This window comes from Suricata suricatta, chromosome X, assembly GCF_006229205.1.
Source record: "Suricata suricatta isolate VVHF042 chromosome X, meerkat_22Aug2017_6uvM2_HiC, whole genome shotgun sequence".
Classification (NCBI taxonomy): Eukaryota; Metazoa; Chordata; class Mammalia; order Carnivora; family Herpestidae; genus Suricata; species Suricata suricatta.
Genome location: NC_043717.1, coordinates 109,756,408 through 109,783,030, shown reverse-complemented (window position 1 = coordinate 109,783,030; position 26,623 = coordinate 109,756,408).

The following is a 26,623-nucleotide window of genomic DNA, read 5'->3' as shown; positions in this document are numbered from 1 at the left end:
GGCAGAGACGTGGGCTTGATGCCAGCAGGGCACCATCCCTGCCTGCAGTGGGTGAGGCTGCGTCTTTCACAGAAGGTTCCAGACCCCTTGGCTCCAATAAGGGGAAGGACCTGGGAGGAGAGATGGAGATTGCTGTTGCTACTGACCAGTGTGCCCGCAGACTTGCAGGAGAAACTCTGCTTTCTCTGAGACAGTCGGGCTGGCCAGCACACATGACATCACAGTGCGTGCCTCCACAGGGCCACTGCCCCTCCCCCACCGCAAAGTTGGCCCACTGCCGGCTTGAACCCCTCCCTCCCACGGGGCTCACTCGCTTCCTATTAACCTCTTGGCTCTCCCCTGGACTCCTTCTCCGGGCCCCTTCCTCACGGGTGTCCCTGGCCCCGGCTACCAGGAAGTTGTCTCTGGCCTGGCCGGTGCCCCCCGGTTTGCACCGAGATGGCACCTACTCCCTCTAGGACCATGTGGGCTGAGCTCAGACAAGGAGAGAAGGGAAGTAGGGATGGCCGGGCCAGCCGGCTGGGGAGAGGGCCAGAGGGGGTGCTGGGGACTGAGGAGGGAGGGAAACCCTTACCCCTGCAAGCTCCCTGCTCTTCTCCCCACGTGCTCCCCAAACACCCTCGGGCCTCTGACTCTCTTACAGAGAAGACCTCCGCCGGGCCTCCATGCCTGGTGAGCATCAGCTCAGAGGCCAGTGACCTGAAAGGTGGCCACAGGGGAAGAGAATTGGTTGCTGGGGCAGATAGGAGCTGGAGGGAGCAGGACTTCAGCGACAGGCTGCAGGCTGTGTTGGAGCAGGACGCCCCTTGCGCCTGATACACTGTCAATGTGTCCGCTTCGATGACAGCGGCCCCTTGCGGGGGCTGCCCAGACCATGCCCTGCTCCCTGCTCTTACAGGGTGTTGGGTCGCCTCACCCATCCGTCTATTCGTTCATCAGCAAATAGCAAAGCATCTATGATGTGCTGTGTGCTATGCTAGGAGCTGACGGAAAAGTGAAGAAAGCCGAGTGATGGATGTCACGGTGCTGACATTCAAGCCGGGGAGCCAGATGGTTAGTCAGGTAAAGGGCAGGTTGCCAAAAGTCAGGCACAGTTGGGCCCGGGCACCCTCCTAGAGCCCTGGTGCCTCACTCTCCAATCCCCTGACCTTTGGTGACCAGAGGACCATAGGGGCTAGCGTCTGTGTAGCCATGATGCCATTTTGGGGCCGGAAGCCCTCTGCACCTGTCTTGTGGTAAGCCTGGCCCCTTCTAGGCCTGCCTGCTCCCAAGGAGAGGGTGTGGGGCGCAGGCTAGCAAGCAGCCGTGCGTGGTGCCAGCTCCCACGTGGGAAGACTCGTGGCCTCCTGGTGCCTCGGAATGAACAAACATTCTGTCTCTCTTGGTTACAACCTTCACTCTTTCTGCCCACAGCACCATGTCCCTGTGTCTACGCACAAACTCCAAGACTTCTCAGACAACAGATCTGTCAGGCTCTCCCGGCTCCCTTGTGCTACCCTGATCCCTAGTCAAGGCCACAGATCATAGAGCTGAAACCGCAGACAGAGGATGTGATGGGCTGCCAGGGCTGCAGGGAGGAGGGTCATGGTAGAGACAAAGGAAAGTGGCAAGGGTGAGACTTGGAGAAGGCCAGGCGCCATGAGCACTGAACCGTGATCACCGAGTTTGGCCACACGGAGGGCGCTGACCACCTTGGCCAGAGCTGTGTCAGAGGGAGGATAGGTGGAAATTGGATGGGTAGCGGTCTGTGAGCAAGAGGGTGGCGGCTGGAAGGGAGCCCCATGGGCCCCTGTGCGTCCTGCCCCACGGCCTGCCCTCACAGTCAGTGAGAATGGGCTGGAGGGGGGGTGCTGGGTCTGGGGCACTTAATGAACCAAGACTGATGGCTCTTGTCCCCTAGGTCACCACAGACTCCGCGGCTTGTCCCTGTGCATCAAGGGACTCTGTTCTCACATCTCTATTTCTCTCCCTTCCGCAACGTTCCGGGGCTGCCCTAACGGAAGACCACGCCTAGTGACTTAAAGCAGCAGAAATGTGTTCTCTCACAGTTGTGGGGGCCAGAAGTCTGAAATCAAGGCATTGGAGGCCCTCTGGGGTCGCTAAAGGAAGATCCTTCCGGCCTCTTCCAGCTTCCAGGGCTCCAGGAGTCCTTGGGCTGCTGGACATCACTCCAATCTCTGTCTCTGTCTTCACATGACTTTCTGTTCCTCTTCTGTCTCTTATAAGGCCTCTCACCATTGGGTTATGGTCCACTGTGGTAATCCAGAAGGATCTCATTGCCAGATCCTGAATTTCATCACATCTGCAAAGGCCCTTTGTCCTAATAAAGTCACATTTACAGGGTCCAGGGTGTGGACATACCTTCTGGGGGCCACCACTCAGCTGCCACCCCCATCTCAGGCACCCCCACTTCTGAGGACAATGGCTCATGGGTGGCCCTGTCTGCATCATGGTTGTGCTGTCCTCTGTTCTCTGCTAAAGGTCTGAAAGGCACGGCCACCGAAGCCACATGCATTGCAGCCGGTTCCCACTCTGGCTACAGGGGGCCGAGCGTCCTCCTCCTCACTGTCATGTAACCGCTGTCCCGCATGCAGCCAGACCGTGGACCTCTCCTCCGAGTAGCCTCGGCGTGGCTGTGGCCAGGCACGTGCACAGCTTGGGGTCTGGGAGCGGGGTCGGCCCTAGGGGGGCTCGTGGGAAAGCCCCCGAGGAGGGGCTGGCCTCAGAGCGGAGCAAGCAGCGCGTGGAGGATGGGGCAGGGCAGGAGCAGGGGGGTGTGTGCAGAGCACAGGGACGGGCCTCCGGGCCCTTGAGCAGTTTGGAAGAGGGACCGGCCATGTCCCGAGGACCATCTCGAACGCTTCCCTCCATCCGGCCACCGAAGCTTCGTTCACGAGGTTGCCCTCGGGCCCCCTCCCGGTCCCAGCCTGCTTCATTGCTTCCCCTGCAAGAGCAGGCTTCTGTCCCCTCACCTGTCCCGGGCCCGCATCCACAGTGAACCATGTAAGCCACGGAGTTAATAATTGTCCTTCGGCTGGCGGTTTGCTCCGCTTCCCGTGCACTTATCCCTAACTCAACCCTAGCCTCGTCCTGGCGTGGAAATGTTCTCTCCAGACGGTCAAACCACCAAATATTCTAGTAATTTCTTCTGGAAGAAAATCTCTTGTGGCAGAGCCATCAAAGTGGCCGCAGGTCCTCCTTTGCCATTTCCGAGGGAAAGCGGCCTCCGGCTGCAGCCCCCGCCCCCCCCCATCGTGGTGGGGCTCTCGGTTTCCCCACCGGCCATGGGGGGTGGGCCCTCAGTTTATGGTCAGTTTTCCTTTTTTTTTCTTTTCTGTACACTGAGCGTGTGTTTGTGTACTGCTTGTGTAAAGTTTAAAAGATGTATTTTTACAAAGCTAGACTGGAGCTCAGGAGCGCTGGTTTTGGGCCTGGCTTGGATTCTGCTATTCGGTGTGGCCTTGAGCGGGCCTCCCTGTCCCAAAGTCTCGCTTCCATTATCTATAGAACCACAGGTTTAGACTGAGGTTACTCATTAACCTTCATTTATTCATTCAACAGACGTTTGTTTAGCAGTGGCTCTTAAGAAAACTGTTTATCATGGAAAATGTCAACCTTGAACAAAGGGAGAGAGAATGGTTACTGACGGCCTGGAGACCCTGGAAACTGGTCAGCCGGTGGCAACAATTATCAGCACTTTGCTTGCATTTTTCATTTATGCCTTTCTTTGTTTACTGGAGGGGTTTTGGGAATTTACTGTTTGGAAATCGTTAGCATCTTGCACACCCAGCACAGGACACGCCACACGAGTGCACGCACTCGTGTGCAGAGCATGCATCTCTGCTGGGTCATCGTGTGTGTGGATCCGTGTCACAGCGCTGCCGTCCTGTCACCGCCCAGACCCTTGCACTATCTCTTTATAGATGTGTGTTTCTTAAAATGTTTATTTAGTTTTGAAAGAGAGAGACAGACAGAACATGAGCAGGAGAGGGTCAGAGAGAGCGAGAGGGAGACACAGAATCCCAAGCAGGTTCCAGGCTCCGAGCTGTCAGCACAGAACCCAACGTGGGGCTTGAACCCATGAACTGTGAGATCATGACCTGAGCCGAAGTTGGACGCTTAATCAACTGAGTCCCCCAGGTGCCGCAGATGTGTATTTTTTTAAAAAAAGAAACTGCCAAACTATTTCCTAGCATGACTGCCCGATTTTCCATGCCCAGCAGCAAGGCGTGAGGGACCTATTCTCCACGTCCTCAGCAAGACTTGCTATCGCTACGATTTTTATTTTAACCGTTCTGATAGATGTGCAGTGATGTTGCTTCAGGCTTGTGATTCAGATTTCCCTGAGGGCTAATGACATGGGGCACGTGTTCATGCCCCCTATTTGCCCGTCTCATGGCCTCTTTGGTGAGATGGTTTTTGTTTGTTTTCTAGGTAGAGTGCCTTTTTGCTGTTGAATCCTGCCCATCGTTTTCATTTATACTCCTCCCCTTTTCCATGGGATTTTTTTTTGAAAAAGGTACTTTACTTTTACAGAAATATTACTAAGATAGTACAGAGAGTTCCTGACTTAACTCAAATCGGGACTTCATTCAGATCTTACCAGTTTTTCTATGAATGTCTTTCTGTTTTTTGCTTTTCTTTATTTGTTTTTTAAAAAATAGGACTTCACATTGCCTTTAATCTGGACCATTTACTTTTTTTTAATGTTTATTTATTTTTGAGAGAGAGAGAGAGAGACAGAGTATGAGCAGGAGAGGGACAGAGAGAGAGATTTAGACACACAGAATCCGAAGCAGCTTCCAGACTCTGAGTGGTCAGCACAGAGCCTGAAAGGGGCCTTGAACTCGCGGATCACAAGATCATGATGAGCTGAAGTCAGACGCTTAGCCAACTTAGCCAACCAAGCGCCTATGGAACACTTTAAAATAAATGCTTAAAGTCATGTCATTTCACACATTAACACTTACCTATGGATTTCTAGCAGACAAGGGCTTCTAAAAACAACCCCACAATGTCATTATCACCCCTGACAATTGATATTAAAAATAAGTCCTTAATGTCACCTAATGACTGGTTTTCTTGATTGTTTCAAAGATGCCACAAATGCCACCAAGCTCTGTGCTTACAAGGGGGCTGGGGCGCCTGGCAGCTCAGTCGATTAAGCTTTCGGGTCATGGTCTCACGGTTTGTGAGTTCGCGCCCCACCTCAGGCTCTGCGCTGACAGCATGGACCCTGCTTCGGATCTTCTGTCTCTCTGTCTGCCCCTTCCCTGTTCACTCGTGCCTTCTTTCTGTTTATTACCCTTTGAGTAATGACTTGGGGCCCTTGAAACTTCTGGAATGAGCGGTCATTAAGAACGCCTGGACGGTCACATGTTGAATATGTGTGTCCTGTTGCCATTACTCTTCCTTTTGATGCTCAGATGGGGCCACCTGTGGCCTGGGAGCTCCTTACAGGTGGCTCCCCGGTCCCCTGATGCGGCCTTACTGGTCTGACGCCTTCCTTGCTTCGTGCCGCAGCAGAACGTGCCCGGCTCATTCTCGAGCGCTTGCTGTCCCGCACCCAGGCCACAGCGCTTCTGCTCGGGGCCGAGTTCCTGCTGGAAGGAGAGGAGATTCAGGAAGACCGCGCTGGCCATGGCTGCGTACACCTAACATTTCCTCCGGCTCCTTTGCCCTTAAGACATATCCTGCTAGGTGTGTGCGGTTAACATTCTGTGTTCTTTTTTTTTAAATAATTTTTTAAATGTTTTATTTATTTTTGAGACAGAGAGAGACAGAGCATGAGAGGGGGAGGGGCAGAGAGAGAAGGAGACACAGAACTGGAAGCGGGCTCCAGGCTCTGAGCTAGCTGTCAGCACAGAGCCTGATGCGGGGCTGGAACCCATGAACTGAGATCTGACCTGAGCCGAAGCCGGAGGTTTAACTGACTGAGCCACCCAGGCGCCCCAAGATTCTGTTTTCAAGACACTCAAATACTCCTTTTTCTACAGCTAATGCCAGAACTGTTACATGGTTACGTTCACTTGTTTATGTTTGTTTTTGACTCTCAGGGATTGCTGGTTTCCTTTTTGATTTTCTTAATTATAGAAATGTTTTTCATGAACCAATATTTGTATATTTATATCCCCCAATTTCTTACACAAATCCTACTATATATTGCACTTTGCTTTGCTTTGGACTGTATCATACACCCGGGAGGCCCACGGACCTTCCAGGGGTGCATGGCGCTCTCCTGCGCCCCTCTAGCCAGAGCTGACTCAGCTAGGCCTGACTGATGGACGTGACTGGGTTCCGGACATTTGTCATTCCTGAGAAGTACCTACTCTTGACAGGTCTGTAAGACTCCCTCCCTCCTTCATTAGCTCAACACACGCAGAGCGCCGGCCACGAGCTAGAGCTGGGCCGGGCTCCCCGAACGCGTTGATCACGGTGCGGCTGGACTCCACAGACACGGTGATTACGGTGCGGCTGGGCTCCCCGGACGCGGTGATCACGGTGCGGCTGGGCTCCCCGGACGCGGTGATCACGGTGCGGCTGGGCTCCACAGACACGGTGATCACGGTGCGGACTGCCGGTTGCTTCCCCAGCGTCCAGTTGCCTTTTCTCCTGTGGTGATGGGCTCCCAGCCAGGCCCGTGATACTTCGGAGCCTCCTTTACGGCTACTTGCAGTCCCGTGGGTGGCCAGCTGTGGCCAGTGACATTTAACTGGAGGTCTTGTATAGCACCTCCTGGGAAACTGCTTTCAGAGATGCTGCTATTCTCTTGTTCAGTCTTTGCTCTGTTCTCTGCTTCATCTTTGTTATGGTGAGATGGTGGGAGCTCTAGCTGCCATCTTGGATCAAGGCAGGGAAGGCCACACCCTAGACATTAGTGAGGTGGAATGATCTGGAAGGACCTTGGAACCCTAATGATTTTGTGGAACATCCACACCAGACTTGAGCATTTTTCCTCGGGATGTCATTAATACACAAGACAAATAAATGTCTTCTGTTTCTTTTTTGGCTTCTTATTTTTTTTAAGTTTATTTACTTACTTTGAGAGAGAGAGAGAGAGAGACAGAGAGAGAGAGAAAGAGAGAGAGAGAGAGAGAGTGGGACCAGGTCAGGAAGAGAGAGAGAGAGAGAGAGAGAGAGAGAGAGAGAATCCCAAGAAAGCTCTGCCCTGTCACAACAGAGCCCAACATGGGGTCTCACAAACCATGTGACCGTGACTTGAGCTGGAGCCGGACACTTCACCGACAGAGCCACCCAGGTAGCTCTAAATGTCTTCTTTTTAAAAACTATTTATTTATGTATTTATTTTTAAGTAATCTCTACACCTACATGTGGCTTGAATTCCCAACCTTGAGATCAACAGTCACGTGCTTTACCAACTGAGCCAGCCAGTTGCCCCCAAATAAATTTCTTTGCCTAAACCACCATTATAATGAGTTTTTTCTCATGTGTGTACTTAAATCTAATCCTAACAGACAGAGGAAAAAACAACACAGATGTGGTCTCTGATACTATGTAGTGGTGGGGGGGGCAGCCACCTACTGACACATCCAGTGGTTAAGTGCGTAATTATTATTGCAAAGCATCCATGAAGGAGTGCTGTTACAAGGCCACTCCTCAACACAAAACTGAGACTGAGAAAAAGATTGATCTTAGGTGAACGTATCCAGAATTTTGCAATCAGAAAACCAAGAAGGAAGCTGTCTTTATGTCATGGATGTAAGTTTTGTGACATTTCAAAAGGTATGAGTTAATTTGTTTCCTTCAGTACTATAAACTGGATGCTCTGAATGACTATTCTGATAAAAATAACCAAAATTGCTGAATAAAAGATTTAAAAACCATCCTCTTAAATGTACCGATGATATGGTAAAAATGTTAGGAATTCCAGAATCCAGAAATTAAGTCCAGACAGGCACCTTAGAGAGTTAAATACAACACGGAGGCCAACTTGCATTCTGAGGGCATGTGTGGACCCCGGTGACCTTAAGCTTCAGTTTTCATGACCTCATGGATTGTGGGGACAGACGCAAAGCCCACCTCCCCGTACTGCGTTAAGAGGGGACATGAAAGGTTACGTCATCGCTAGAAGGGTGAGCTCCAGATCCTGACCACCACTCCCTTATCCACTAGACCTCAGGGAGAGCGGCTCATTTCCAAGCCTGATGGGACAGGGAAGAGAATAGATCTGCTTGGCACAGTTGGATTTGTAGCCACAATTAGAATCCCCGGGGAGTCTGTAAACTCTCCAAACAGAGACTTCAGTTTAAAATGGTTCTGGGTTGAAGTGAGTCCAGAAAGTCACCAGAAGCCCATGCAAATGCTCTTTCAAGGAATCCCCTTTCTATCTAGGTTTCAAGGCATCCCCACTGAAGTTCTAAGAAATAAAAATATCCAGTGAGAGCCTAAACACACAAGTGAAAAAGGAAACAGAGGGAGGGACACAGAGCGTAAAATAAATATGTTTAATGTGTTCAGAGAAATACAAGAAGAGATTGAAAACCTAATAAAGGGCAAAATTCTATGAAAACAACCAAATATATGTGAAAAAAGCATGTAATACTGCTAAAATTAAAACATCAAATAATTAGGTGTAAAAATTCAATGGAGGACTTCCATTCTTGGTCACGAGAAATTAGGTAACTCATGCGTCCCTCCTGATGAGGATGTAGAGAACAGGAACTGAGGAAGGTGAAGCCAGTACTTGGAGCTAATTATCCTCTGAGCGTATCTGTAGAGCCTAAGATGAGGGGCGGGGATTGGAGACCATGGCGGACTATCGACAGCTACATGGGGTATAAGGATAGGCCTTGGAACCTAGGACATGCCAAGGAAGCACTCTGGCAAGTCTTCCTCATTTTCTTTGGGACTCTCAAGTTGCTCCCTAGGAGTAAGGTGATCCAGAAATAGAAAGTCTCCTAGGATAGTAGCTAGCTTTTTATCCTCTCAGTCCCTGAAACAGGATTAGGATGACCCTACATTGCTCACAGAAGCCACTTTGTGTTCAGAAGCTTACAAAGCCCAAGTGGAATCTTCTCTGGAGGAAGATATCGTCATTCTCACCCTCAAGATTTTGCAACAACCATATTTTCAATTACAATGTTCAGCAAACAATAAAAATAAATAGACATATGAGGAGAGAAGGCAATATGAGTGAAAAACTACAGAAATAACAGACAATAGAAAAAGACCCACATTGGCTCCAGATATTCAAATTATCAAATATAAACTTTAAAATAACTAAGTACACATTGTGCAAAGATATAAATGACAATACTGATAGTTATGGCAGAAGACTAAAACTATAAAAAAGATCCATTTGAAAAATCTAGATCTAAAATTGACTGTAACCAAAATTAAGAAATAAATGCATAGGCATAATAGCAGTGTCTGTGCAGCTGAAGAGAGTGTCAGTGGAGTGGAAGATGAATCAGAAGAAACTATCCAGAATGAAGCAGGGAGAGATGAAGGGATGGGAAATTTTTTTAAAAAGGGAAAGGGACAGAGAATGTAAAGCAAAATCTAGCGTATGTGGAATTACAGTCCCAGAACACAAGGAAAGAAGAAATGGGGCCTAAGCAATATTAAAGGCATAATGGTTGAGAATTTTCTAAATCTTGGATTAATCTCAGATTAAAGAGGGCTTAGAAACTCCATGCAGAATAAATGAAGAGAAATGCCCAACTAGGGACATCAGGGTAAAATAACTAGAAACAAAATTATTTAATTGTGAAATATTGAAAGCTTTACATTTGAGATGAGGTATGAGATTCAGTTACTGGAATAGAACACCAGTTCCTGGCCAGTGTAGTAAGGCAAGTCAAATTAAAAAAAAAACAGAAATAAATTGCAGATGCTGTAATAATTTATGTAAAAAATCTCCCAGATCTAAAGATAAATTATTCGGGGTGCCTGGGTGGCTCAGTTGGTTAAGCCTCTGACTTCAGCTCAGGTCAGATCTCATGTTTGTGGGTTCGAGCCCCGCATCAGGCTCTGTGCTGACAGCTAGCTCAGAGCCTGGAGCCTGCTTCCAGTTCTGTGTTTCCTTCTCTCTCTCTGCCCCTCCCCCTCTCATGCTCTGTCTCTCTTTGTATCAAAAATAAATAAAACATTAAAAAAAAAGTTTTTAAAGATAAATTATTCAAATTATTGAGATAACAGCACAGCTTCTGGATACAAAATCAATATATAAAATTAGTAGAGGCATAACTTATAAAAGAAAAATATAACACTTATAATACCATAAAATATATGATTATCTAGGAATAAATCTAATAAAGACATGCAAGACCATTATGTAGAAATTTACAATAGTTTGAAAGACAGTGAAGGAAAAATAAAAAACAATAAAAATATATGCTATGTTTATGGATTGCAACACATAATTTTCTTTCCTTTTAAGTTTCTGAAACATAATTTTAAATGTATAAAAAGTTTACAAGAAAAGTAGAAATAAATAGAAAGGAACATCTGCAACCTGATAAAGGGAAATTATGCAAGAGAAAGAAAGAAAAGCTATCCAGATTGGAAAGAAAGAGCAAAACTCTATATATTAAAAGTATGACATGATCGCATATATAGAAAATCCTAAGGAATCCACTAAAAAACGATTAGAGCTAATACATGAGTTCAACAAAGTTGCAGGACATAAGGTCAATGTACAGAATGGCAAGGTTCGTACAACAGTATATTGTTGAAGGACATTAAAGAGGATCTAAATAAGCAGAGAGCCATCCCATGTTTACGGATCAGATTATTAATATTAACTTAGCAATACTCTCCAAATGGATCTGGATTCAATGCAATGCCGATCAAAATTCTAGTTGGTACATTTGCAGAAATTGATAAGTCAATCCTAAAATTCACATGGAAATGCAAGGGATCCAGAATAGCCAAAACTATCATGAAAAATTACTGTAATAGAATTGAGAGTCCAGAAATAAACCTTGACATTTATGGTCAATTAATTTTTCAACGAGGGTGCAAAGACAATTCAATGGGAGAAAGGATGGTCTTTACAACAAATGGTGTGGGGCCATTGGATCTGCACATGCAGAAGAATGAAGTTGGACCCCTGCCTTATACCACACATAAAACGTAACTCTAAATGGATCAGAAACCTAAGTGTAAGAGCTTAGATTATAAAACTCTTAGAAAAATAAGTGTACGTCTCCATGACCTTGGAGAAATAAATAGAAAGGAACATCTGCAACCTGACATGTCATATGATTTCTTACATACGACACCAAATGCATAAGTGACAAAAGATAAACTAGATAAATCGCTGCAAATAATACCATCGAGAAAGGGAAAGGACAATCTGTCGAATGAGGGGAAATATTTGGAAATCATATATAAGCTATAGGGCTTGTACTTGGAATATATAAGGAACACTTACAACTGCACAATAAAAAGATGAGTGACCCAATTCTAAAAATAGGCAAAGAATCTGAACAGATATTTCTCCAAAGAAGACATACGTGTGGCTAATGAGGACATGAAAAGATGCTCAGCATCATTAGTCATTAGGGAAATGCAAACCCAAATCAGCATAAGGTAGCACTCCACATCTACTACAATGGTTGGAATAAAAAAGACAGACAAAACATATTAGCGAAGATGTAGAGAAATTGAGATCCTCATACGTTGCTGATGGTGCAGCTGCTTTGGAAAAGCTTGGCAGTTTCTCAACATGTTAAACATAGAGTTTCCACATGACCCAGCAATTTCACTCATAGGAACAGTTCCAATAGTAAGTTGTATGACATGTGAATTATATCCCAATATAGCTGCTAAAAAAAGAATAGCAGATAGATTTCTTCTATACCCTTCATACAGATTTCCCAAATGTTGACATTTTATCGTGTTTGTTTTATTCCTCTCTGTATATCTACATCCTCACCCCCCAATGCTCCCCTACATCAACATACTTATCTTCTGAATCTTTCCAATCAATCGAGTCATTATGCTCCTAAAAACCTCAGTGTGTATTTCTTAAACACAAGAAAGATTCTCTCATTGAACCACAGTACAGTTACCAAAATCAGGAAATTAACATTGATACAATACTATAGCGTACAGACCTTATGCAGTGTTTGCCAATTGTCCCAATAATGTCCTGTTTTAGAAAAGGAGCACCTCTTTTTAAAATTTATTTTTAAATTTACCTCCGAGTTACCATACAGAGCAATAATGATTTCAGAAGTAGAACCCAGTGATTCATGCCCTACGTGTAACACCCAGTGCTCATCCCAACAAGTGTCTTCCCCAATGCCCCTCACCCATTGAGCCCATCCCCCCACCTACAAGCCCTCCAGCAACCCTCACTTTCTTCTTTGTATTTAAGAGTCTCTTATGTTTTGTCCCCCTCCCTGTTTTTATATTACTTTTGCTACCCTTCCTTTATGTTCATTTGTTTTGTATCTTAAATTCCTCATATGAGTGAAGTCATGTGTTGTCTTTCTCTGACTGACTCGTTTCACTTAGCATTACGCCGTCTAGCTCCATGGCGGGATACCATTCTTTTTGATCGAGTAACATTCCGTTGTATGAATATGCACCACATCTTCTTTATCCGTTCATCAGTGAACGGACTCTTTCCATACTATGGCTATTGGCGGTAGCACTGCAAAGCTTGGGGTGCATGTGTCCCTTCGAAACAGCACTCCTGTGTCCTTCGGATAAATACCTAGTAGCGCATTCGCTGGGTTTTACGGGAGTTCTATTTTTAATTTTTTGAGGATCCTCCATACTATTTTCTGAAGCAGCTGCACCAGTTTGCATTCCCAGGGATTCCTCTTTCTCCACATCCAGAAAAGGAGACCTCTGATTGATTACGCATTCCATTCAGTTGTCATATCTCTTTAGTATCTATCTTTAATCTGGAGGGGCTCTTTGGTCTTTGTGTTTTATGACATTGACATTTTTCAAGGGCACAGGGCAGTTATTTTGTAGCGTGTCCCTCTGGGTTTGTCTGATGTCTTCTTACCATTAGATTCAGGTTTTGCACTTTTGGTAGGACCGTCAGAGAAGCGATGTATCCTCTGTGCATCAGATATGGAGGCACACAATGGTGGTCTGTTCCATTACTGGCGATGGTGTCTTTGATCACTTGGTTAAAGTGGCGTCTGCGAGGTTTCTCCACTATCAGGTTGCTATTATTTTCCTTTTGTGGAGAGACATGTTGAGACTATTTAATATCCTGTTCCTCACCAAACTTTCACCTACTACTTTTTTGATCCATTGATCATTTTTGCTTGAATCAATCAGTACTATCATGGTTGCCAAATGGCGATTTTCCAGCTCCATCATTCCTTCTGCATTTATTATTTGGCTTTCTACTGTGAGGAAGAGCCACGTTCCTCCCCGTTGACTTACTTATTTATATCAACAGAGAGTCAGAGATTTTTTACCTTCTGGAAGAACAAGATGTTCTAAGCTCCTCTAGACTTTTCCTGTCCCCCATTCCTAGAACCAGCCATTTACCACAGTATTCCTACTTTAATCTGAAAGAGTAATTGCACCTAGAGACCTGTTGGAAAAATCTCACACGCACACATGCACACACACACACACACACACACACACAATACATACATGTATACAGATACGCATTTCTTAATAAACGTGGAGGTGCATATACAGATATGTATGTGGACTTCCACACATTTGTATTTAGCATCTATCTATCATCATCAGCCAGCCAGCCAGCCAGCCAGCCATCAATCTTCATGAGTTCATACCGATACCTCTAATTCCAGGTTCTTTGTAGCTTTCTCTCCACTTGGCTATTTGTAACTTCTCTGTCAGCTGCCCCTGTCATCCACACTATATGTATGTATTTGTTCAACCCTAGAAAGGCTCAGAAAGCAATCTCAGAATTGTCACCTCCTGTCTCTGCACAAAAAGAAAGTCTTCCCCAGAGTTCAATATGTATTTCTTTTTCTTTTTGTATTTAGCTTGAGGACATATTGTCCGAGGACACCATGGACACCTCAACCTGGGCAGTTCTGTCCTTCCCCTTCAGGGTGGTCATGGTATTGTTTGATGTGTCGTTTTGTCCATTTGTTTCCATCTGTACTTTACTTTTGGAAAATTCCCTGCAAACTTGTGATTTTATTTATTATAGGTAATTTGATGTTCAAATGCTCTCTGTCTTCTAGTGATGCTGAGGCCATGGGTTTTGTATGGTTTTATTTGTTCTTTTTTTTTTTTTTTTTTTTTTACTCCATTGATTTTTGTTTGGAAGTTACGTTGAGAGGTTTGCCATTATCTTGGTTACCCAGAATTCTCCAAAACAGTCAATGTTTTGAACATGCCAATTCTCTTCCATTTGATTTATAGACTGAATGCAGTTGTAGTCTAAAGGAGCTTGACAAGGTGGTTCTTGAATTTATAGGGAAGAGCCGACGACCAAGAATCGTTGAAACACTCCTAAAGAAGGGGGCGGACGCAGTTGCCTTAGTAGATTCTAAGAATTATTCTGAAGCTACCGCATTTAAGATGATGTGGTGTTGGCAAAACGATGGGCAAAGAGACCAAAGGGACAGAACGGAGAACGTGGAGATGGAGAAAGCATGTGTAGAAACTCCATTTATGACAATCCGGTGCTGTAGTTCGGCGGGGGAAGGAGATGTTGTTCAGTATATAAAGCGGGGGCAGCCGTCCATGTGGCAGACGGAGTCCGATGGCATCAGGTGCTGGCGAGCCTGCGGAGCCCCAAGCAAAGTCAGATCCTGCACGGGGCCCGGGCCCTGGTGCCATCCCCTGTCGTTCCTCGGCAAGGGGGAGCGCACGTTTCCTCCGGCGCAGGGACATCACCCCTGGGTGTAATTATGAGAGAAACTTGTGCTGGGCATCGGGACACCTGCGTGTGACATCACAGGAGGCGGATGCAACCCACTGTCCATCAGGCTCATGCCAGGAGGTTAGGAGTTAGCCCTCTGAGGGAGCAGAATGCTTAGAGGACCAACAGATTCCAGCTCTCATGGGGCAGCATGGATGAGTGTTGGGATTCTCAAATTCAGCGGGAAAGCAGTGCGCAGAAAAATACAATGAGCATGATTCCATCTACATCAAGTTCAAAGCGGGAAAAATGAAGTGGTATGTTGTTTGGGATTTTGCACACAAACGTCGTCAAACCAGAAAGAAAAGCATGGGGAGAGCTTGTAATTGTAAATGCACAATTCCAAAAAGAGGTCACCTCTGAAATGGGGGAGGGAAGTGGGGGGATGAGGAAGGACACTCGAGGTCCTTCACAGGTCACGTCACCTGTCTTTCCAAGCTGGGTGCTGCGTACACAGACATGCTTGGTATTGCTTTTCATATTCATGCACGTTCTGTAAATATGCTTTTGTGTCTTCTCAATACCTAATAGAAACAATTTTAAACACTGAGAGGTCTGCGGAATGACGGAGAGGCGGCGTGATCCAGTTGTGGCTGGGAAGCTCAGAAGTAGCCCTCAGGCTCCGGTGCCTCACTTCTGCACTGGTGTTCTGACCCCAAGGTCTCCGTCCGGCAGCCAGCTGGAGGCACTGGTAGGGTGGTACCGAGCGTAAAGTGCTGAAGTACTTCCTGTCTCAAATGGTCCCCCCCTGGGGCCTCCTGCTTCCATCCTGCCTCCTTTAGGGCCACAGGGGCAGGCAAGGAACATTGCTGCCGGCCCCCTCCCCCGCTCTGCGGCAAGGCCAGGCACCCGGCTCTTGGAGGAGACAGGACTCAAGGTTACCTCCGCCCACCGGATCCATTAGCCCCCAGTCCGCCCACAGCCCGTTTGCCTAATGACTGGTTGGTCTCATTACCGGGTCACCTCTAAGCCCCAATTTGGAATTCAAATGAAGGAGTTTATTTCCACCTTTTATTCTAACAGTGACGCCAGCGTAATCAGTTGTCTAATGATCAATTTGCCTAATTAAAAAAAATTAAGCATTTTGAAACCAATTCACCGAAGGCCCTTCTGGGCGCTGTGTTTCCAAGGATTGCTTCCCAGCTGGGTTGGGGGGACTCCCTCTCCGAGATGCCCGTTTTGTCCTCCTTTCAAAAGTAGCCGTGTCTAGCTGCCCGGGGGTCTCCACACGGCAGGGGTTCCTGGAGCTGCCCTTGCCCTTGGCAGCGCCTCGCCTGGCTGCGCCCTGGGGCACCGGGCACACAGCTTCGTCCCAGGAAGGGGTAAGCGGGACAGCCAGTTCCTGCCCCGGGCTGCCCGCTATGTGGCACTGCCTCAAATTCACGAAGGAAATGGGACCGGGAAACACAAAGTGCACAAAATATGTTAATAAAACATACTTCTGCTTAGAACGAAACAACCTTAGAAAGATCTTTATAGCAAAAGGCACAAGAGTCCTTGCAGTATTTCCAGAGACGGGAAACTAGAAATGGACAAATATGCAAGGTGTCGTCCTGGCTTCTCATGGCCTCTGGACCCCACGACTCTGCTGTCACTGGCCCTTGACCCCGGACAGGTCACACCAGCCTCCTCGTCCGTAAAGCGGGGCAAGAACAGCGTGTCCTTCAGAGGAGGTGTAGGCGAGTTAATCCCTTTACTGTTTGCTGTGGAGTGGCCTGCAGACCCACGTTAACTCCTGTAGAAACACAGAGAAAGCAAGCCGCTTGAGAGGAATCCTTCGTTTTCCTCCTTTGTTGCTTTTTTAAATCCTCATAATGTCGACGAGTTGGGAGAAAATAAGGCGCAGAGGTGAGTGCGGCCCAGTTGGAAGCCACCGCAGCTGGGGGCCGGGCAGGGACCCTCCAGCCCCAGGGCATTTCCTCCATGATTGTTCAGGCCCTTCCCTCAGCCTGGAGAGCTCCACCCACACTTCTAGATCCTTCTCCTCTACCCTCCCCTGGAAGTCTTCCTTGGACCCCCCATTCCCCGCGAGCCTCCACCATCTTTGGGGGCAAAACCTTTGCTGTCCTTCACACAGAAGCTCTTACGGTTTAATCTGGGGAGGGGTGACCCCCCAGCCCAATGAGGAGGTGGCTCAAAGCGTGTCACTCGGGGAGGCTCAAAGCGTGTCACTCGGGGAGAAGGACCCCTTGCTATGTTGGAACACCCACTCTGGGCTGCCTTCCAAGGGGGACGTGAGGTCCGGGCAGCATGCTCCAGGCTGGGCTAGTGGACTGGAGACTCCTGAGTGGGCACCTGTGTCTGCCCCCTGGGCTTTCTGGAGGCAGGAGGCTTGCCCAAGGAGGTGCCTGGTGGGGCCAGGAGAGACTGAGGCTGCGTGCTGGGGAGGAGAGCCCGAGACGCCCGGACCCCAGCTCCCCTCTACCCTGGGAGCAGGCAGCCGGGGGCCAGAGGGCTGAGATGTGGGCGCGGCCCAGGCAGCTGTCCGCACAGAGGGCCCTCACCTGGGGGGTGGGCCGTGCACATGGCTGGGGCCCAAAGAGGGAAGGGCTTGCCGGCCCTAAAGGGTCCTTAGCAAAGAGGGGGCTGACCCACCCCGGGAAAGGGGTGACGCCCTTGGCAGAAGCCACAGAGGAACATGGGGCACCCTCCCCCCTTCGACCTTGGGCTGGTGGCACAAGACAAGGCCTGCCAGCCTCAGCGGAGAGGGGGAGGGTGTCGGGAAGGAAGGGGAAGTCAGAGCACCCTGTCTCTATTCCGGTCCATTCCAGTCTGGGCAATGGGGAGGGGGAGTTTCAAATGGGATGTGAATCTGGGCTGAATTTTAATCACACAAAAAAGCCAGAAAAGTTAATGGTCAGGGGTGAGGGACTGGGGGTCGGGAGGCGCCACAACATACCTGACTAGCATAAACAAACCGTATCCTGAGTTACCAGCAGGAAAGGTCTGGAATGGTAGGTGGAGCCCCAGGAAGTGCCAGAGGGGCAGCAGGCCCAGGTGTGCCCCCTCCAGATGGGGCCAGTGGTGGGCGCGGGGGGGGGGGAGCAGCACTGGAGCACGCAGGGCAAGGGGCCTCTCCCCGAAGGCAGCCAGGAGGGGGTCTGGGGGCGGTAGGGCAGCACCCCAAAGGACTCCTTCCAAAAGCCAAACCAAGTTGACTTGCAGCCCCAGAGACATTTGTCATGACTGAGGCTATGGGGGCAGGGTGGGGAGACACTCGGTGTAGACACAAAATCACCGGGCTCACCACCTGAAGTGTGCAGGCCGTACAGGGCACCCCTGGGGCCTTGGAGAACAGACCTGGCTCAACAGGGGAGCTGCAGCCCGTAGGGACCCCGACTCCCACCTACTAGCAATGTCCTAAGGCTCCGAATGTCAGGGCACAAAAGAGCTGGACGTGAGTGGGTTGTGCTGTGCAGGCCGGGGACCCCAAGACCTTTCTCTGTGGGGAGCATCGCCTAAGGTCTCTCCCCTCTTGCCGTTTCTCTGGCCAGAAGCATGTGTTAGCTTTAACTTTTTTTTTTTTTTTTTGGTTTTGTTTTTTCTGTGTAGTCTCTCTTCAAGGCCTCCTGATCTGTGTGCTCAAGGCGTATGTAATGCCGTGACATTTACTCTCCGACCGGAGGATCTCTGGGACCAGGGTTTGTTCCCACCCATCTCTCTTTTGGCCACGGACAGCCGCACACCCCGGCGGCGCCCGCGCCCCATCGCGGGAAATGGCTCCCACCAAGCTGGCTGCCTGGTAGCAGAGTGGAAACCATGGCAACAGGAAGCCGGGAGGATCTTCCCCTCACCCCGCAGAAAGGGCGGCCTATTTCTGGGACCTGAGCCTAGTTATTCACTAGTTCTGTATTTTGCCGTGAATTTCAATTCTGGAGAGCCGGCACTGAGGGTGCCGGGCCGGAGTTTGCGGGAGCAGGAGCAGTGCCATGCGACTGCTTTGTCTGAAGGAGACTCAACTCGGGGCCCCAACCTCCCAGGCAGTTTGCGCTGCCACAACACTCGGTCTCTACCCCGGATTAGATCCCTTCTTCAAGCGGAACAGCGCAAGATTGGTGCTTCGTGGGTGACTCTGGTGGGACGGAGACCCACTGGGCTCCCGCTCACTGATCTCTCTCTATTCTAAGAGCCCGCTTTCCGGTTTCCAGCCACGGGGACGCTCTGAGCCACCTGGCCGTGGGGAGGAGGCTCTGGCGGGTAGGGGAAGTGAGTAGAGTTAGTTCTTTCAACCCAGAGACGAGCGCGCCTTCCGCGAGTGTGCACAAGTGCGCGCGCGCACGCACACACGCTGGCTGTGCGGCTTTTGGTGTAGGCTACTCTGCCCCCTAGTGGTAGGCTGTGGCCGGCACACTGGGCTCAGAGGCGCAGGCGCCACCCGGACTCCCCGGGATTCCTTCCAGCCTTGACTTGGGAGGGGGGTCTTTGGAGATGCGGGAGACAGGAGACCGGCGCAGGCTGAGCGTGGGGCGGGAGAGGGGGCGGCAGGGGGGCGGCAGGGGGACGGAGAGCATCCCGGGAGGGCTCACAGCTGGACCCTGCCCGGCCCTCCTCCCCATGGCCCGCTCTCTTCTTGGGTGACTTCGGTCCCTCTCACGTCTGCCCAGGCCTTTCCCCTTGTGTTACCCCAAACTGGGAACAACTCCTTGATGCTCCCCTTCCTCCTCGCCAACACCCAATTCCTCACCCGGATAGTGTTCATTCATTCATTCATTGTTAAACTTCTTAAATTTATTTAGTTTTTTCATTTCAATATAGTTGTCACGCAATGTGACATGGGTTTCAGGTGTACAGTATAGTGAGTGATTCAAAATCTCCGTATGTCATACTATGCTCACCACAAGTGTAGCCGCCATCTGTCACCATACCACTAAGTAGCTTTTAAATAATCCACTCTCGGAGCGCATGACTGCGGCCCTTGTGACCTTTGCCCTGTGACGTCATGCCCGTGAATATGTTACATTGCTTGGCCAAGGGGGCTTTGCAGATGTAGTTAGGGCTACTAAGCAGCTGACCGTGATATAGGAATGTTAGGCTAGTAGAGGCTGGGTCCGACATTGTCACAGAAGCCCTGCCTGACAAGCAGAACTTTTCCGGCTGAGACTGGAGAGGACTAAGAAAGATTCCAAGATAATGAGAAGAATCCCAGCCTGCAGCCGGGTGTCAAGGAAATGGTGACCTCAGTCCTATGGCCTCAAGGAACTGGATTCTGCCAAAGATCTGAAGAATGTACTTTGAAGCAGAATCTTAAATAGCCTCCAGATAAGAGCCCAGCCCATCTGACATCTTTGTTTTGTTTTGAAGTTACAGGAGGTTCTGAAGGCAGTAGGGGGACGTGTCCCCCCACCCCTGACATCTTACAGATTCACAGCGCCGGTGAGACCCGCACAGTCACAATTGAAGTGTTTCCTTGTGGCTTTCATTTAAAAAAACATACAGCTTTCTGGAGATACGATTCAGGGCACCTGGCTAGCTCAGTTGGTTAAGTGTTCGAGTCCCTCTCTCTCTCTCTCTCTCCCTCTCCCTCTCTGCCCCTTCCCCGCTCTCAAACATTCTCTCTCTCTCAAAATAAATAAACATTTAAAAAAGTATACAATTCAATAGTTTTTAGAATATTTGTCACTATCCCAGATTGCTGTGCAACCGTCACCAGTATCTTACTCCAAAGCACTTTCCTGCCCCGAAAAGAAAGCGCATCCCCACTAATGAGTCACTCCCTTCCTCGCACCTGGCAACTGTGAAGCCGTATGTGTCTATGGCTTTGTCTATTATGACCTTTCATGTAAATGGAATCACACAGTATGCCATCTTTTGTGTTTGGCTTCTTTGACTTTGTATAACGTTTTCAAAGCTCATCCATGTCGTAGCATCTATTAATATTTCATTCCTTTTTATGACCAAATAATATTCCAGTGATGGAGAGACCACACTCTATCCATTCATCTGTTGATGGACATTTGGGTTGTTTTCGCTTTTTAGCGATCATGAATAAATCTGCTATAAGCATTCATGTATAAGGTTTTGTGTGGCCATATGCTTTCATTTCTCTTGGGTATATACTTAGGAGTGAAACTGCTGTGCCATATGATAACTCTATATTTAACTTTCTGAGGAAATGCCAAGCCTTTCATAGTGGCTGCACTATTTTACATTCCCACCAGCAGTGTGTGAGGGTTCCGATTTCTCCCCATCCTTGACATTTGCTATTATGTCTCTTTACTGATAGCTACCTTAGCAGGCAGGAGGCAGTATTTCGTGGTTTTGATTTGCATCTTTTCCTACACTCGTGGCACACTGTATATGGTCTTCAGAGAAATACCCATTCAGGTCTGTTGCTCCCTTTTAACTGAGTCATTTGTGTTTTTATTATTGAGTTGTAGCGGTTCTTTACATATTCTAGGTACAAGTCACTTATCAGCTATACGATTTGTGGATGAGTTCTCCTATTTTGTGAATTGTCTTTTCACTTTCTTGGTGGTGTCCTTTGTATCACGGAAGTGTTTAATTTTTTTTTCTGTCTCCCTCCAACCCAGTCTCAGAACAGAACTGTTTAATTTGGATGAAGCCCAATTTATCTTTTTTTTTATTTTGTTGCTTGTATTATTGGTATCATGGCTAAGAAACCATCCAAGGTCACAAAGATTTACGCTTATGTTTTTTTATAGTTTATAAACTATAAAAGAGTTTTATAATTTTACAGTTTTGGCTCTAACATTTAGGTTTATGAAGCGCTCTGAGTTCATCATTCTCTTGCGTGCGCCTACCTAGTTGTCCCGGCACCGTTTGTTGAAGGGACTGTTCTTTCTCCATTGAACGTCTTGTCACTCTTATCAAAAATCAGGGGACTCTAGCTGTACGGGTTTATTTCTGGGCTCACAATTCGATTCCGTTGATCTGTACGTCTTTGTGCCAGTATTACACAGTCTTGATTCCTGTAGCTTCTTTTTTTTTAAATTACACTTCATGCTCAACATGGAACCCAACGAGGGGCTTGAACTCACGGCCCTGAGATCATGACCTGAGCCCAAATCAAGAAGCCAGATGCTTAACCGAGTCAGCCAGGTGCCCCAACAGACTTTCTGATTTTAAAACTTACCATAAAGCCACAGGGATCAAGGGGCACACCTAGATGGCTCAGGGATCCAACTCTTGACCTTGGCTCAGGTCTTGATCTCAGGGTTTGTGAGACTGAGCCCCATGTCAGGGTCTGTGTTGACGGTGCAGGGCCTGCTTGGGATTCTCTCTCTCCTTCTCTCACTACCCCCACCCTCGTCAAAAATAAATAAATAAATAATTAATATCAGTAAGTGCAAATCCTCCAATTTTGTTCCTGTTGAAGATTGTTTTAGCTATTCTGGGCCCCTTGCATTGCCACGTAAATTTTAGGACTGCCTTGTCAATTTCTGCACACACACAAAAAAGCAGCGGGAATTTTGATAGGGATGGTGCTGAATTTGCAGATCCATTTGGAAAGTATCGTCATTTTAACAATAGGTCTTTTGACCCATGAACATGAGATGGCTTTTTTATTCATTTAGATCTTCTTTGATGTCTTTCAATAGTACATTGTTGTACAAGTCTTGCCCTTCTTTTGTTACATTTATTCCTAGGTATTTTGTTCTTTTTGATGCTGTTGTAAATAGAACTATTAATTTCATTCTAGATTGTTTGTCGATAGTGTAGAGAAATACAGGTGGTTGGTATATATTAATCTAGAATTTTGCAATTTAGCTGAACTTGTTTATTCACTCTAATAGGTTGTTTTTTGTTTGTTTGTTTGTTTTTGTGGATTCCTTCATATTTTCTCTGTACAAGATTGTATCATTTGTGAAGGGAGAGCTTTATTTATCTCTTCCTTTTCAGTCCAGATGCACTTCGTTGTCATTTCGTTTGCTTGACTTCTCCCTAACAATGTAACTCTTCTAATAGTTGCCTCCATAGCAGTAGACAGCTGATTTCCACAGCTATTTCTTCGTTTAGCGATTCAGATCTTCTCTATTGACCGCCTGCCAATAAACAAACAGCCGAGCCAAGATCTCTGACTGGCTTCACTTGTCCTTTTCTGAGTCCCTTTCTAGGTGTAAGGGAGTGGGACACAAAGTGTGTACCCAAGGCCACGGGCCCAGGTGCGCTGGGAGTGGCCCTGCCAAGTGGATGTCCCTGGGCGCCCAAATCGACTAGGCTGGTCCCTGCCTCCCTTCACACGCTCCCTCCCAGAGGAACCGGAACAAACATTGGACTGCCTCTAGTGGACCAAAGGTGGCTTCCTGTTTCACAGTGACATGTTCATTAATTAGGCTCATCCAATCAGATTCTCCCTCTGCACTTTGAGCATGGACACAGAGTTCGTCAAATGATGGTGGACACATGACTGAAAATCTGGGTTGGGCCGGCCCCATGGCCAAAGTCATGGGAGTGAGGTAGTCAGGGGAAGAGTGGGAAGGCCGTGGCTCTGGCCCCAAGCCTCAGGGGTCCCAACCACAGGAAAGGCTTGGTAGGCAGTAACCCGGAGAGGGTCTGGGGAAAACACTGAGAAGCTACAGTTGGAGAGGTATAGGGAGGGCATGGTGACACGGTACCAGGGGAGAGGTGCTGGCAAGCATGGCCAAGCTCATAAGGACTTTGCTCTCCAACCTCAACGGGGGACATTTGGAGTAACAGGGAAAGTACTGTTATTCCTAGGAGCTCAGAGCCCCACGTGCGGAGTGGCATCCACGTGCTGGGTGACCTTGAGAAACCACCTGACCTTCGTGGATCTGATTTCTTCATTTGCACTCTTTTCATCTGTTCTGTTTCTCAATGCCCTGGATGAATTATGCCTCCTCAGGCCTTCTTCCCTCCGAGAACAGGGGCTATGAGCGGCCTGGGCCAGGCAGCAATCTCCAGCTTCTCTTCAGGGTCGAGTTTATCAGCAGACATCAAGGGGGAGTCTTAACTCCCCCTTCCTTCCCCCCTTCTAGAGGTTTCTGGGACTGCCATAACAAATGACCACAAGCTGGGTGGTTTCAGTGACAGATATTTCTTCTCATACTTCTGGAGGCCAGACTTCTGAAATAAAGGTGTCTGCAGGCATGTGCTCTCTCTGGAGGCAGTAGGACAGGATTCTTCCTTGTCTCCCGGCTTCTGGTACTTCCAGGCATCCCCTGACTTGTGGCCACATTGCTCTGGTCCCAGTCTCTGCTTTCAAGTGGCCTATGGGTTAAGGAAATTACCCATGAGATGGACTTGGGTCAAGATGTCCCATCAACTTTCAGTCTGGCTGGTGGGCCTTGGGTGTGCAGAATTCCAGGCAGGAGCTGCGAGCAGCACCCCGAGGCCTGGGTGTTCCCCCATCTCCAACTATCCCCTCCAGCTTTCCTTGCCAAGGGGCCTTGCACACTAGAGTCTTGTGTTTCAGAATGGATACCATTAGCCCCATTTCTGGACTGTGAGGGTGTGTGTTACACCTCTGGGTCCTCCCTGCACTTCCTGAACTCCCCGTCTTCTCCGGGGTCTGTGAGTTCACTTGTCCACGCAGAGCCTTAGCTCTTGGAAGACTTCCCCGGCTACCCGAACACTCTGTGGCCCCTCCATCAGCCCTGCTTTGCCCTCTGATTCTCTCTGCTGGCCAGTCTTCCGGCTCTTCTTTTGGAAACCCCTTCTCCCCATGGGAGGATTTCGTCCTTGATGGCACAGTTATCCAGGGTAATGTTCTTACAGAACAGCTTTATTGAGATATAATTCACATATCATAAAATTCACCTGTTTGAACTGTACAATGCAATGGTTTTCAGTATATCCACAGAGTTGTGCCACCAGAACCGGTTTATCACTTCCCTGAAGAAGCCCTGTCCCTATTAACAGTTACTTCCGGTGCTTCCCCCACCCCCACCCCCACCCCCCGCCCCCACTAATGTACGTTTTATCTCTGGATCTGGTGCAGCTATTTGTACATATCTACTGCTGGAGCGGGTTTCCTGCCCCTCATGCGAGCTCTCCACACTTCTGGGGGCCAACTTAGTAGTAGATTAACCAAGAGCTATAATCCCCACAGCTTCCCCACTGGTAAGGAAACTTCCACCGTCTTTAGTAAAACTGAACCCTGACCTGCCAGGTAAATAGAGCTGTGTCCAGGCAGCTCAAACGGCTTTGCAGGCTCAGAGGAGGAAGGGCCCCTGTCAGACTTTGGTTTTACAAAGGTTGCTTTGTGCGGAGCATGCGGGGTGGGGGAGGAGGGCAAGGCTGCTGACAGGAGACCCTGTCTGCTTCATCCCAGCCAGGCGCGAGCCTGGCTCTTGCAGGCGCTCAGTCAGTGGAGGAGGGAGGCAGGGGGCCAGGAGAGTGGGGGCAAGGGACCCACAAAAGGAAAGTGTTTAGGGCAGGAAGGCGTGTGTCATGATCACTCGTAAGAAACAGGCTCGATCTCCCAACCCAAATTTGGTTTGGACATGGCGATGGTGGCCCCGCACCCACTAGCAGGTTATGAAACGCGTCCTTACTCACATACTGAGGCTTTCCGGGAGAGCAGGGCAGCCCCCCAAGCTTGCCAGAAGATGAGAGGGCATGCAGAGGACACTGGCGGGGTTCTCTGTCGTGGTTGGAGCTAGAGCAGGGGCAGGGGGCCTGGGTGTGGTTCCAACTCCCCTCTGATGCCCGGGAAGGGAGCACTTGGGCTTTGACATCCACTTGGGGACAGGGAGGACAAGGCTTCGAAGCTGTTGGCAGTCAGACTTTAAAGTAAGGAGCCAGACCCTGTATGACAGTGATGCTGGCAGAAGGCAGCTGGGCGGTGGCCCAGGACCTTGGTGGGTCTAGGGTCCAAATGTGTCCCTCCTCCCAAAATCACATGGTGAGATCCCATTAGCCAAGGCGATGGTATCAGGAGTGGGGGCCGCCTGATTAGGTCGCGAGGCAGAGCCTCATGAATGGAATCAGTACCCTTATAAAAGAAGCCCCAGAGAGGCAGTTCGCCCCTTGCCCCATGTGAGAACATGGGGAGAGCTTGGCTTTCCGCAACCTGGAAGAGGGTCCTCACCAGCACCCAACTGTCCTGGCACATGGTCTTGGACTTCCAGCCTCCAAATGGACTAAGAGAAAGATGGTGTGGGCGGGGGACAGTCTCACGCAGCAGGGCCGCACGCAGGGGGCCACGGGCAGAGCAGGCAGGAGGCCGTGGAGTCCAGGGACACCCATGGCTTCAGAGTTGTGGAGCTGAGAAGGGCAGTAGGGAAGAGGGCAGTGGAAACCGGGAGGTGGACCCAGAGGAAGGCGGTTGGACTTGCTGAAGGTGAGAGATTAGAGGCCCAGGAGGTGTTGGTGCAGGGGGGCAGAGGTGGGGAAGAAGGGGTGACAGCAGAGTGAGGTTCTCAGGTTGCAAGAAGTTTCCAAGGACAAGTGACAGGACTGGACTTGGATGGGGCTGCTCTCCAACCAACCACTCCCAGGGCGAGGGCCACTGGGGACGAGGCGGGTCAGCACTTAGGAAATCATCCCTTGTGTTTAATGAAGACCACCCAGGCTTTCCAGGGGCCTTGCCTGGCCACAGCCTCTCCTCTGTACCCTGAATGCCTCTCTCCCTTCTCTGCCTGTCCTCTGAGCTTCAGCCTGAGCCCTCCCTCCCTCGGTAGGAGGCGGCGGCTGTGGCTCACTCAGCCTCTGATACGACTGTCCACCTTCCCTTTATTGGCCATCTTTTCTGTGCAGGGTCTGGAGATAATCCCCGGGGCAAGGTCAGGGGATGGGTGGGTGGCGAGGGGGGTGGGAAGCCACTGTTGGGAGTGGTGACAGGTGATAGGGAGGGAG